Genomic DNA, 12,540 nt, shown 5'->3' with positions numbered 1-12,540 from the left:
GCCATTCCCTGATTTCACTTTTTAGCCTTTTTATCAGCTGCTCATCTGATCGATGCCTTGGCTGTTTATCTGCGTCCACCCTTATCTGTTTGATCTGGGCTCTGAGTCTTTCGTTGTCCTGAATTAACCTGTTCCGCTCTCCCAGATTGGTAGCATCTTGCACGTTGTGCTCATATTTCAAACTTTCCACTTGTTGCTTTAACCTGCTGATTTCGGCGCAATAGCCTCTTTCCTTTGCTAACCAATCCCACTGCTTTTGCGATGATTCGGTGAAATTCCGGATGTGGGGCCTCTTAGTTGGCCTTTCATGCTCAAGTTCCCTTCTATACCATGCAAGGTAACCTGGCGCTGTCTCTCCTTTGGCTCGATCCCGCACGCAAGTATCTGATTTCAAATATTGACACTCACTCCAGATTTGGCGAATCTTTGCTTCTGGGAATTGTCCGTTAGGACTTATCTCAACTGCTTGAGTGCTAAGATCTTCCTCATGAGGTACTATCTGGCATCTTCCGAACTGTCTTAAAACTCGGCAGGGTGCGTAAGGTTGAATGCTCTTAAGCCCCATCAGTAAGAAATGAGTTTTAGCTGCTGACGTATATAGGATCTCATCAACAGGCAACCATCCCAACGTCCATTGTATTTGGCTGGCAGTAAGAGCTTGAAAGAACGAGGTCCATGCCAGGACTCCTTTGGGCAAACTGATCTCTTTGGTTCTCGTGTAAGATTCTTCTATGCAAGTCTTTTCCGGGGAACCATGGCTCAAAATCTCGGAATGATGGCAGAGGTGCTCGGTCATCCATATCTGTAGGAGCAAGTTACAACCTTCGAAGAAATTTCCCCCAGCTTTACAAACTGTAAGAGCTCGAAAGATGTCAGATACCACCATAGGTGCGAGAGTACTGTCACTTTGCGCGAGTAAGGTGCTGACGACCCCGGATATCTTCAAATCAATGTTTCTGTCTGTCCTTGGAAATACCAGAAGGCCTAGGAACATCATCATGAACGCTATCCGTCTGTGTTTGTCCCACTTCTGACGAACACCTTTGCTGCACAGTTTGTTGATTGGATTATTGAATCCCCCCTCATGACCGTACCTATCATATATGAAGCATGGAGTACAAAATCCGGCTGCCAGATCCGGGTTGTGGACTGTTCTAGGTATCTTCAATGAATCTAGGAACCGATGTACCGTGACGACTCTTGGGGCGACCAAGTATTTTTCCTTCAAGGGAAGTTCAGTATTCCCGATGTATCCGGCCATTTCTTCCAAAGTCGGGGTGAGTTCAAAATCAGAGAAGTGGAAAACATTGTGCTCCGGGTCCCAATAGGTAACCAAAGCTCTTATGATATCTCCCCGAGGCTGGATTTCCAACAAACCCACGAGACCTTTCAGATGTTTCTTGACCTCATTTTGTCCTTCAGTACCTAGATCATTCCACCATAGCCGTAACTTGACAGGGATTTTGGTCATTATTGAAAAATGTTCATTTTGCATCATGCTCATCCTGCACATTTATTAAGGTGATCTTAACAAAAATGACTTGACTCAAAAATATTTTACAGAGGGGACCAAGTTTCGAACACGGCCCTTAAACACTTCGGGGACGAAGATTTTAAGGCGGTGTGGGTCAACTGGACAAAAATGCTAAACAAGACCCAAAGGTGGCTGTTTATGTAAAGTCAGCCTTCCGGCGTCCCTTTCGGGAACATTCGGCTATTTATGACAAAACAACGTCACCCGATTTATTTATGACCCTTTTTTAAAGTTTGCAACACATTCTCTTTTTTTTTATTCATTGATTTTGGCTATTTTAGCAAAATGGGGGTTGAACCCGACGAGGGTTGCCTACGTATCTCACATCCGGTGAGAATCAAACCGGCGTAGTTCGGGCATACCGTAAATAGAAAAAAAAATCAAATAAACCTAGAAATCAAGAATACGTATTTTTATTATATATATTTTTGAAAAGAGATAAAAACTAAAAAAATATTTGGACTATTAGTCTGATTTTATAAAAAGGGTACTACGAAAGAAACAACATTTTTTTTTGAATTATGAATTTTCCGTTTTTTTTTACTTTTAAATAAATACCTTCTCTTTTTTTTTTGGATTTTGAAAAATGATAAAAAGAAAATTTTTATATTATTTTTTTTAAAAATCAAACTAGAAGACAATCTCTTTTATATATATATATTTTAGAAGGAATTCCGGCGAGGTTTCGACACTACTCGGACATTGGTTTTTCCAAAAGAAGTAATTATCTCCCTACGCTGCTATTTTTTCCCTTTTTTTTACTTAAAACCGGTCAGCATGCGGAACTGAAGCAAATAAATGCGCAAAACAAATAGGATGCAGCAGGATGGTCTTTTCATTTCAGGTTGCCTGTCCTAGACGGACCCAACCCCTGTGTTGAGTCCCCTAAGTCAAATGCAACATGATGCAAATAAGAGTTCCTACTAGGGATCCGGCATGAAGTTTCGTTATACTAGGTTTATAACCTGAGCATTTGTTCTAGACTGTGTACCCGAGCGGACAACTCGAGTCGAGGAGGGGGCTACGTACCGGGGACCCGCGAGATCGTCCGGCTTTGTAACTTGTCCAACCTCTTTCTTATTTCAGGTATTGACACTAACAAAATAGGGAGTCTCGACCAGCGAGCTTCTCCCCGGAGGTAGGAAGAGAAGGGTTTCGGCACAGTTTATATACAGTTCAGATAATATCAAAGCGGTAAAATACAACATTTAGCACGTTATGCAAAAACATGTAATAAAGATCAGATAATAAAGCCAAGTTTAACAATTATTCTAAGCTCGAATTCTTGAACCCTGAACCAGAGATTCTGGGTTCCTTCCCCAGCAGAGTCGCCAGAGCTGTCACACCTCCGTTTTGCGCGCCCCGCCCCGAAAGGGTTAGATGCGCGGGTGGAGTTTTTCCAATTTAAGTGACAATATTCGAGATGGGATTATTTATTTAATTCAGAGTCGCCACTTGGGAAAGGTTTGGCTTTTGGTGTCCCAAGTCACCAGTTTATCTTGAATCCCAAATCGAGGAAAATATTCGACTTTTCCAAATGAAGTCTGCGAACCAGAAATTCTAAGTAAGGAATTCTGTTGACCCGAGGGAAGGTGTTAGGCACCCTCGAATCCCGTGGTTCTAGCACGGTCGCTTAAATTGTTATAATGGCTAAATATCTGATTTAAATACATGTTATGACTTACGTTCTTTTATTAAGTTTAAACCGCTTTTATCATTATCACTTATTTTTATAGAATTGCAACGTCGTGAAAATGCATCTCGAACCACGTCACAATCAATGCGCCCGTGATCGTTAACACATTTTGACTTCGTTGAGATTTGGATTTGGGTCACATCAATGTGCACCCGAATTTAAGAATATGATTTAATTAAGCCGTGCCTATAGAGTCTAACACGTTATTATTTTTGTGGAAGGCCATGAGATTCACTAAACGGCCTAGCCTGAATTCTAAATATTATGATTAGTCGTTGAGGGCCCCGCAATTTACATTTTTATTTGGCGAGGCTCGTCTCATTATTTTTAAAAGGATAAACCTATAATGACTACATTTCTTATTATTTTTTGTTTCCAGAAATAGAAGAAAGAAAGATGTATGCTAATTGAAGTATATGTTTTGGCCTAAACCGGATTCCTATCAATTTCTAATTACTTATAAAATGAAAAGACGCCATACCTTACGAAATATTTTGGTTGAACAAAGAAGTTATATGGAGATGGATGGAATGCAATACTCAATCCGAACATTTCTTGAATCGAAATTAACTAGACTTATTTGAGGAAATTGAATGCTAGGCGTTATTACTAATGGGGATTCGGACGTGTTCCTACCTATTGCCTAGAGGTCCTGATAAAAAATAACACAGAACATTATTGTGCAGGTGGAAATAATTCTATCCTATGCATGTCATTAGTCAAACGGGAATCCAGTCGAAAATTCTATACCAATTATCCATACCTTATATATATTGTACCATTACATCTTGTACTACCAAACAACTATAAACTAAGATGCAAGAAGCTAAAACTTGATTAAGTATTGTCTAACCAATCTTTCACTACTGAATCACACACTAATCAATTTATACAAAAAGAGTCAATATACCATGAGCATTACAAAACAGACATCTAAATTTTCTTCAAAATCCTTTCATTTCATGTTTTCGAACTGTTACAGTTGACACCAAAATGGGACTCGAAATGTGTACCTGAATACTGAATACTGAATACTGAAATGCAAAGAAGAAGTGAAGCAGAAAGGTCAGCAGCAGCAGGAAATCAAATAGCAGCAGCAACAGCAGGTAACCAAATAGAAGCAGAATCCCAGTGCAAGATGCAGTTTGGAGCCAATGAAAAATGGCAGAGTGTGGCAAGTTCCCAGTAATATGAATCAGAATTTAGGCAAAACAGATCTAGGAATGCGCTGATGCTACACACAACTAAAAATCTCAAACAGGACTCAGAAGAAATCGATATTGAACAGGGAAATCCAGGCCAGATGAGAATCAAGACAAAGAGGAAAAATGCAGTTCCTCTTTCCTGTGTTATGCCTCTCTCTATCTATTTATGTCTGTGTGTGTATATACTATCCTTTCCCTCTTCTCAGATCTCCTAATTATCTCTATTATCAGATGGTATCCTCTCTCCTCCTTTCTTCTCTATCCGTGTCTCTCTATGTGCCCTCTCTCCTCTAATCTCTGTATGCCCTGTCTGTGTATCTCTATCAGCTCTCTCTTTTTCTCTTATATCCTCCCAGTGTGTATATTTCTCTCCTCTAATCTTTTTTGGTCCCCTTTATCTCTGTATGTCTTACCCTCTTTATAGTTTAAATTCCAAACTTTTACAGCCTGTTAGGCAATCAGATACCTCCCATGTGCTCCCCTCTTTTCAGATTCCACTCAGCTATTTTAAGTATTAACCCCCATCAACATTCCCTGGCAGGCTCATTCTTTAAAAGGTTTAATACTTCTTAAACTAAAACAAAGTATGGGCAGCAGAATATATCTGACAGCATATGCTGTCAAACCATTTTTAAATCAAAAAGTCCTTTTATGTAGGAACCAGGCTGTGCACAATGCACATGCTGTGCACAAGTGCACATGCCATCAATTCAGATTTCAATTACAGACCAAGCCTTAGGTTTCTGAAATCATATTAACAACTATAAGTAGCTGAACTTGGTTCTTAATTGATTCAGGCAATGTTCAACAGAAGCAAATCGATTTATTTTTGTTCAGACAGTTGAAACTAATTGACGACACATGTCGACTCGACTATATTAGTTATAACACATACAATCGACACCAAAATCAGACATTCAAAAGTATAGGACACATGATTCGAATTGTACTGACTAAACAGAATTGTGCTTCGAGGAATCAGTTAATCAGTACAAATTGAAGCTCAATTATTGCACAACAAATACATACATACACACTATCAGAACAAGTAGAAGAGGATACTCAATCAAACAACAAAGGTTCAGGAAAAGTGGTCAGGGCATAGTTGCTAAAATCCGGGGACACAACCATTACACAACAACAATAACAGCCTTTCAAACAAACATGGACTAACAGAACAAAGAAAAGAGAACAGAACTCACCTCAAATTCCGAAAAATCAAAACCTTAATTCGGACTCGGTCAGGCCTTTCTTAAGGCTGAACGGACTTTAATCGAAGTGTTTCTCAGATGAGAAACACTTCGATTAAGGTCCATTAGACCTTAATTTCTTTGGCTCGAACGGGTATGAACCAGTGACGAGGAACCTTATGGTTTCAAAAATCAGATCTGGGATTCATGCTTCCCTGGTCAGATTCGGACCAAACCAAGTATGGTTTGGTCACGAGGGGGGTCTGGGGAGTGTCTGGTGTGAAGCTGGGGTTAAACGGTGTAGATCGAGTTTTGACTCGAATTTTCAAATGAAGATTCGAGAAGGTGGGATGGGATTCGAGTTAAGTAGTTAACAGATCCATGTTTAGGATGGCAAGGGGATTCTAGGGTGTTACGGTGAAGGTCACCGGCGTTCATGCCGCCGGTTTTCATGGTGAAGGATACAGGGGCGGCTCTAGGGTTTGATGGGGATGAGGGTGAAGACGGAAGCTGGGGTATCGGATAGGGGGGGCAGGGTAAGGTTACAGGCTTATATAGTTAGTGGGTGGGTTGATCTCATCCGTCGGATCAACTGAAATCAATGGCTTGGATCTAGAGGCTTAGGGGAAACGGTGTCGTTTCAACTAAAGGGGGTTTGGGTTGGTCCGGGTGGAACGGGTCGGTTTTTGTTCGTGGGTATGGGAAATGTGATCTTGGCCGTTGATCAATCTGAGATCAACGGCCCAGATCAGGCTGGATTAAAACGGCGTCGTTTGGACACCCTGGGTATCAGCTGGACTGGACCGGGCAGGCCTGTTTTGGGCATTGTTTGTTTGGGCCAATTTTAATAAATTGGCCCAATCCGGTAGAAGAAGATTATTTCTTTTTTTTTTATTTTAAAAACAAAACTAAGCAAAAAATCAAATTAAAAATTAAATACACACTCAATACAATTATTTGCACACACACTAAAATATTTCAAAATAGGTAAAATCAAACAAATCAAAATCACGGACGAAGATGCCTATTTATGATTTTCTATTTAACGACCGGATTACGGTTCGAATTACGCATGACACACACATTTTTTGTATTTTGTTTTAAATAAATAAACAAATAAAAAAAATAAAAATGGGCAAAAGTCACAAATAAATCAACAAAGTGCCGTACAGAAATCCAAAAATTGTACAGCAGGACCAATTTTTATTCTTTTGGAGCGATTGTCGCGCAAAAACAAAAATCACGTGCTCACAATCTGCACAAAAATATGCAAAAACGTAGTATGAGTATACCACAATTGTACCCAGTAAGTATCAAGCCTAACTTCTATACAGTAGTTACGAGGCCAACTCAAGACACATACTAGGATAAAATAAACTAAATAGGGTACAACATGGTCTAATAATGAAGGCGAGAAAGTAATTGACAAGTAAGAAGTTCAATAATATAGACTAACTACGGAAGTATGAGCGGTAAACTCATCAAGGAGTGAACACATGAGGTAAACCACAAGTAGACATGTAAGGGTAATTACAAGTACAACAATGAAGAAACAACAAGAATTACCCAACCAACAAACTTTTTAACATGAGAGGTGCAACAAGAATCACAACTGAGGTACCGCCTCGTTTCCACATTTCACAATTTCAATCATAGTCTTTGCTTATATCAATGCGTGATCCTTACATTTAATTTTGAAAATCTTTTTTTCCCCAAATAGCTACACACATTTTAGCATGCCTTATCTCACCGCGTGACTTCAAGTAGTTCCCCTACTAGCAACACACATATCAAGCCCAACGTATCTCACCACATGCGTATCAACACCTAGCCTTATACCAATACATGCATATCAACATCACAACACAATCACAACTCGCACCACAAGTGCTTAAATGACATAACTTGCCAAAAAAATCAACAATACCCATGTTTCCACAAAAAAAGCTGATGGCTCAACCACAATATGTACAAGAATCTCAACAATAACAAAGTGAAAGTGAATTTCTCAACAAGAAAGATATCTCAATAATTAACAACTTTGCCTCATAACGACTTTTATAACTTCAACACCAATCACCCAACAAGAGGATAATCCACGAGATAACAACTTCAAGTGAAAATAATTCAGCGATTAAAGAGGTAACAAGACAATATGGAAGGCAATAATTCTAACTAAAGCATATAAGAGCAAAATAACAAGTGATGTAAAACAAGTATTAACAATGTTAGATGAAGCATGTAAGGGTAGATTAACAGATATAGGAGTAGATTAACAATGAGATATATATGACGTTTTGACAATTCAATTAAAGGCATGGAAAAAGTCTAAATAGCCTAAATCAGTCAAATACCACACATAGCCTGTGTACCCACACATCACCTTGCGTACACGACTTTCACATAACACAATAGCACAATCAACCCAAATCCTAAAGATTAGTTTCTCCCACACAAAGTTAGGCAAGATAATTACCTCAAACAAGATAAATCTAACTACTAGTAAGCCTTTTTCGCAAAAATCCAACTCCCGACGGCTCGAATCTAGCCAAAATAACTTAATACCACAAATACTAACCATAGGAAATCATTCCGGATAATAAAGTTGCATTCTTTAAAGAAATTCAAAAAGTCAACCCTAGGCTCGCACCTCGGACTCCGACCAAACTTACAAAATTTGAACACCCATTCAATAACGAGTTCAACCATACAAAAATTATCCAATTCCAACCTCAAATCGACATTCAAACCTCCATTTTTCATTTTTGAAATGTTTCTAGAAAGTCGCCATTTCTTCACTTTAATTCACCAACCCAAGCTTCGCGAATGCGTCATCACTTAGTTACCGCGAAGTACATTTCTCCTGCCTCCCAGAACACTCTGTGGGATCGCTTCCTTCTCCTCGCGATCGCGAAGGAGAAAGTCAATACACAAGATATCAGTAGCTCCTCAAGTCCAAAACATGGTCCGAGGACCATCCGAAACACCCCCAGGAACCCATCAAATAGACCGACCAGTATTAAAACATGATACAAACTTATTCGAACATCCAAATCACATCAAACAACACTAAAACCACGTATCACACATTGATTCAAACCTAATGAACTAATGGACTTCAAACTTCTAAAACTAATGGCGAATCATATCAAACCAATTCCGACTGACCTTAAATTTGCACACAAGTCATAAGTGATACAACAGACCAATTCCAACTTCCGGAACCAAAATTCGACCTCAATATCGACAAAGTTAACTCTCGATCAAACTTCTCAACCTTCCAAACCTTCAACTTTCCAACTTTTGCCGATTCAAGCCAAAATAAACTACGAGCCTCCAAATCAATATACGGACATGCACCTAAGTCAAAAATCACCATACGAAGCTATCAGAACCATCAAAACTCCATTCTGGAGTTGCCTACACAAAAGTCGATATCCGGCCAACTCTTTTAACTTAAGCTTCCAACCTTGGGACTAAGTGTCCCAACTCACTCCGAAACATCCCCGGAACCAAACCAACTACCCCAGAAAGTCAAATAACAACAATTGAACATAGGGACACGATAATTACGGGAACATGGCTAAAATACTCAAAACGACTAGCTGGGTCGTTACATCTCCCCCCTCTTAGAACAAATGTTCGTCCTCGAATGAGTATAGAGACATACATGAAGTGCTGAAAAGGTGAGGATAATGGCTACATATATTGTCACAACTCAAAACCAACCGTTGTGATGACACCTATTGTGGAACTAGGCAAGCCACTACTCAACCTTCTCAACATAGTAAAAGCTTTGAAATTAAATACGTAAGCAATTAATATTTAAGAAAAGCCTTTTTGAAACAAAGATAAATCCACAACACAATATAGTCTATCCCAAAACCAGGGTGTCACCGAGTAGGTGAGCAACTATACCAAAATATTATCTACTATAATGTCTAAGGAATAAGACCTGAAATACAGATAGAGATAAATGAAGGAGAATCAACGCCTCATGTGCTTACAATCTCAAATGCTCAATCACTCGGTATTATATATGGCCCTTTCGGCCCAGGAAAGATCCATCCCGAAATATATACATTACTGACCATCAGTCACCCAGTACCGAGTAGGGCCAATCCAGCCCGTGAAGAAGATCTATCTCCAGGTATTTAATGCTTCGGATAAGATCCATGTCCAGGGAAGATCCTTCCCTCGATAATATCAATCGCGCTTATTAGGGGTGTGTGCAGACTCCGGAGGGGCTCCTTCAGCCCAAGCGCTATCATAAATTAGTATAACTGTTGTGGCTTGTAGCCCTATCCCATAAATGTCACTCATAATTAGGATCTCGGCCTCACCTATTCATCAATCTCTATAGTCTTACTCACGGGCTCACAAATGTCATGAAACTAGCCCGATGTATCAACAAATAACAACAAAGACTGAGATGTGATATGAAATGAATGAACATGACTAAGTACGAAATATCAATATAATTAGTAAGTTAACAACAAGAAACGACCACTATGGGTCCTAACAGTAACAACATATGGCATAAACATGATCTCTAGCTTAATTGACAGCTTAGTTATTTTATCATATGGTGAAAACGCAGATATTAACAAAATAGGACCACTTTACAATGCCATGTAATCGACTAAATCCCAATTCACACGGTGCACGCCCGCAAACCCGTCACTTGGCATGTGCGTCACCTCAATACCAGTCACATAACACATAATTCGGGGTTTCAAACCCTCAAAACCAAGCTTGAAAGTGTTAGTTACCTCAATCTGGGCAAAACTCTAGTCCAACATGCCTTTGCCTCTCAAATCGGTCTCCAAACATCCCGAATCGAACCATAAGTAGTACAATACAATCAATATAGGTTAAAGGAATCAATTCCATAAGAAAAATACGAACTTAAAAGCCAAAATCTGAAATCGACTCAAACCTGGCCCCCGAGACCATGTCTCAAAATCCAACAAAAGTCAAAGAAATCCGAAAGCCCATTCACTCACGAGTCTAACCATACCAAATTTACCAAAATCCGACACCAAATTGTCATTCAATTCCCCAAAATTCAATCTCCAAATCCCTAGCCACAAATCCCCAAATTTCACCAAAAACACACTAACTAGGTGGAAAATCAGTGGGGAAACATAATTATTGAAGAAAAATGAACACAAGGAGCTTACCTAAAGAATCTCTCTTGAAAATCCTCTCAAAACCTTTAAAACCGGAGCTCAAAATGATATAAATGGTGAAATATCTCGGAACCATTGTATTTATAGTTTCTGCCTAGGCTTTCCGCACATGCGGCAACTTAGCCGCTTCCGCGGCTTCGTGGGTGCGAACAACTCGCCCTCTTTTGCAAAAACTTCCGCTCTTACAGACCAAAATCTCGCTCCTATGAGGAAATAACCATTTCTGTAGAGTCCAACCCACAAGCCAAATCTGCTTCTGCGGCCCTTCTGTTGCTCCTGCAGTCACACAGGTGCGGGAAAGCCATTGCATATGCGGCCGTCTGTTACCTCACCTCAACTCTACCTCTGCGCTACTCCTCTCCGCAGGTGCGATTACACCAGTAGAGACAACACTTAAGCCATCCTTCAACATCAATCTTTGATCTGTTAACCACCCGAAACTCGACCGAGGCCCCCGGGACTTCAACCAAAAATAATAATAAGTCCTAAATCACGATACGAACTTAATCGAACCCTCAAATTACCTCAAATAACATCAAAAACATGAATTACATACGGATTCAAGCCCAATGAACTTTGAAATTTCTAAATTCTACAAACGATGTCAAAACTTATCAAATAACGTCCGATTGACCTCAAATTTTGTACACAAGTCACAAATGACCCCAAAAACCTACTCCAACTTCCAGAAATTCCATTAGAGACCAAGTGCAAATTGCGGACTACACAATTATTGTGCGGCCGCAGAAGCTATGCCAGAGCTAAAGTTCAGAGAAGTATCACTTCAAGTTCAAAGGAAGTTCGGACCACACAATTATTGTGCAGCCGCAGAAGTCAGCTACGCAACCGCACTCAGAATTTTGCGGTCCGTAGGAGGGCCCTATGCGGCCGCATCAAGATTTGTGCAGACAACAAAATATGAGATATGCGGCCGCATTCTAGAATTGTGCGGCCACAAATTCAACTCCTGACAAGTCTGAAGAAATGTGCGGACCGCACATAAAATAATGCGGCCACAGAACCTCCGAAGGGCATTTTTGTCCGAAATTTCCAGCTTTGTGTAAAAAGACTAGTTTCACGAAAATAGGTCAAGTTTTGATATTGAAACTCCTGTAGCCACTTTTCCTTACTGCTTTAGGCAACTTTAGTTTACTTTGGTGACTTAACATTGGATTTTTATCTTCTAATATTTCAATATAGGTTTTATCATATTTCTTTCTCTATTTTCTTCATTACCCATGATGAGTAGCTAGATTTTTAACTGGGGTTATGACCCAACCCCAGTGTGTAAACCTAATGGGTGTTTAATCTATGGCCTGTTTATGGTTGGGTGTTTGTTATTTAGCCTTGTTCTTGCTTTTAATTGTAGAATTAATGGTTGCAAATTCATGCCTATTTAACTTGGTCTCTACTTGAAAAAGAGAGATTTAGTCTAGAAAAATTTGGTTAACAAGAATTTGGGATGAAATAAAAAGATTGATAGTCCCAATTATAGGGTTGAACCTAGAGATAGTAAAACCTGACTTAAGCATTTTATCAACTATTTTATTCAATAGTTTGGGCAAAATCACTCTCTTACCGAGAGGTATTGAGTGGATACTTTAGTGTTGATAGCTATAATACATCCTGACCAACAAAACAAGCTTTAAAATTTACAACTCGTTAGGGAAACACCTAGGTGAAGGTCATAGCCCTAGGCTTTTTATATTATTTGAAAAAACAT

Source organism: Nicotiana tabacum, chromosome 11 (genome assembly GCF_000715075.1).
Source record: "Nicotiana tabacum cultivar K326 chromosome 11, ASM71507v2, whole genome shotgun sequence".
Lineage (NCBI taxonomy): Eukaryota > Viridiplantae > Streptophyta > Magnoliopsida > Solanales > Solanaceae > Nicotiana > Nicotiana tabacum.
The sequence above is the reverse complement of the archived record's forward strand: the minus strand, read 5'-3'. Positions refer to the sequence as shown.